Source organism: Apis dorsata, unplaced genomic scaffold, assembly GCF_000469605.1.
Source record: "Apis dorsata unplaced genomic scaffold, Apis dorsata 1.3 scaffold_87, whole genome shotgun sequence".
Classification (NCBI taxonomy): Eukaryota; Metazoa; Arthropoda; class Insecta; order Hymenoptera; family Apidae; genus Apis; species Apis dorsata.
Genome location: NW_006263385.1, coordinates 148,504 through 151,185, shown reverse-complemented (window position 1 = coordinate 151,185; position 2,682 = coordinate 148,504). Strand labels below are relative to the sequence as shown.

The 2,682-nt window shown below is 36.1% G+C and overlaps 1 protein-coding gene across 4 annotated transcripts in view; it reads right to left on the bottom strand.

Moving 5' to 3' along the window:
* LOC102678436 (myosin-I heavy chain) overlaps positions 1-2,682 on the bottom strand; it is a 36,913-nt gene that overhangs the window by 20,119 nt on the left and 14,112 nt on the right. The window lies entirely within an intron of this gene.

Genomic DNA, 2,682 nt, shown 5'->3' with positions numbered 1-2,682 from the left:
TTTTTTTTTTTCCAATTCCAGTTTAAAACATGTCCATACGGAAAAATGTTCGAAGCATGGCCTGATATTTTCTATTCCAATATACCATGGGTCGTGTTATTTTTACCCAACCTACGCCTGCCCCAGAAATCGAAACGCATCATTATGATAACATGCTTTCTCCAAACGAAAGAAAAAAAGAAAGAAAAACAATTAAATCGATCCAAATATAGAAATGAAACGGACGAATTAAAATATCGATTTCCTCCCCAACAATTAAACGTTTCTTTCTCCTCCTTCGGTTCTTTCACATCCTCACCCCATCGTAATTCACTCCCTCTGTCATTCACAATTGGTGACAATCTGTCGTCAAATTCAATCAATTTGAATAACAATGATGAACGTAAAATATTAATCGTTTGTTAAATAAAACTATCTTCAAACAGCATAATATTAACTAATTTTAATTACACATACCAATTTAAATCGATTCTAAAAAATCGAACGAAATCTATCTATATTCCACCGTGTACGAATACGGTGTTTTCCAGCGATTGTCTCGCAATTTACCCTGCTTAAGGCAGAAGAAAAGCGAGTCTCGACAGCTAAACGCATTGAACGTGGTCTATAGAGAAGTAGGAAGCGGAAGTCGAGAGAGCTTGCGCCACTTGAGAAACGCGAAACGATTTTAACGATCTCTCGAATTACCGAATGGTCTCGAGTTGCTAGTTCCCTTCTTCTTTCCATCCAACTCCATATCGAGTATTGTCAGAATATTGTCGGTATGATATCTTCATTCGAATTAACGGGGGAAAAAAAAGGGACGAAAATTATCGGTTGCAACGAACGAAAGAATTCTCGAGAGGACGATCGAACGATTCCTGAATCTCTCCCTTGCATAATAATCGAACGATGACACGCTTTCGATGGTGGATTTCTCCGATGGGGTGGAGGACGTCGAAATGACGTCACACCCGGGGCGGATGACTCACGGATGAATGCCTGCAGCGAGAAAGGGGATAATACACCTATATAACCGTACCACCCTTCTGTAACATTTGGAACGACAGGGTGCCCCTCCCCACACCAAATAGTCTGCTTCTGGAACTGGTGGTGAGATGGGTTACATTTCGCGACTGTGCACATCTGAGTTTTTTGTCATTTGTGCGTTAAGAAATTTGGAAAAATATTGGAATTATTGGAATTATTCGAATGGAAAGGACAGGTAAAAATTTACGAAAATTATTTGAAACGAGTGCAATCTATCTGTATGGTTTCTCTATGTGATGAAAATATTAATTTAAATAGTAAAGAAGAAATAACTTATGATCCTCTTTCAAGAATTATATACAGAATTTTTAAAGAATTGTGTTCTTATCGAATAATTTCGACAAAACGATTCGAAAAAATTCTGCGAGAAGAATTTTGAGTAATTTTAGATTAATTTTGGTATTTTTCTCGTACACTTTTGCCGAAAAGCAGGGAGGTTGATGGCGCTTTTTCCACCAGTCTATTCCATACAGGGTGGCGTTACGTCTATTTTAGTCCTCGACCTTTCTATCCACCGGCAAATATTTCTTCTTTTATTGCGATGTAAAGGTGGCCTTCTATCTTGTCGTTTACAGAAGTTACCCTGACGGAGAAAGACAGCTTCATCGATCGAAAGAAAGATGGAAAGTGACAGGACAAAGACCATCCTCGATTTGTTATTCCTTCACCAATTCCTCCTCGACATATCAAACTCGGAAAGAAGAAGTCGTTAAAAGAGCAATAACCCGTAAAAATCTCTTGAAAACAAATGTTTCATTCGAAATCCTCTTTTCTAGTTTCCTTCTAATCAAATCTCTAAATTGAAAGAATATTTAAACTGGAAAGAGGCAAGGTCGGTCAACTTTATCAAAATTTTGATATCTTCAAATGTTAAACATACTTCGAGATTTGGTGTAATGTCGAGTTTAAAACTTCGTTGAAATTATCTAAAATGATAAGTCAAATTCAAACGAGATATATAATATAATTCGGAGAAGAAGAAGTTTCAAAGATATTATTTCGTGCCAACTGCGATTAAAATTTGATTACGTCAAAAAACTTTTTTTTTTGAAAAATCTATAAAAATAAAAATTAAAAAAGATAACGATCCCCAGGAACGTATCAGGAACTCAGTTTTCATTTTAGAAAAAGGAAATACAGATCTGTTATCCGCAGGAAATTCCTTATGGACAGCCGCATTTCCTTCCATTGTCGTTGACGATATTAATCTCTGGTCGGTCGTAGAGAATCGTACCGAAAGAGGAATCCATGAAATTCCTTTCAAAGAATATTAACGTGCACAGGAAATGTAATCTTTAAAATTTAAAAAAAATTTCACGTTTTATTTTATTTTTATGAGATATTGTTAAAAAAAAAAACGTTATCGAGTTTGAACACGAAGACTTGAATTTATTGGCATTTGTTCCTGCAATCGAAGCTGAATCAGCCAATCAATTGCCAGACCTGTTTCGACAAAATTTAACGGTAGAATTGTCGTCACAGAGACGAGAGAAAGAATACGAGGAAATCGCTATATCGAACCCTTTAACCGAGAGAAAATCGCCACTCAAGCCTATTTATCTTTAGTTACGGTTTTTGCTAGTAGAAGTAAAAACAGCCGGTTGAAAAAGCGCTTCAAAAGATGGAAATGTAATCATTTCTTTTTTATCCACT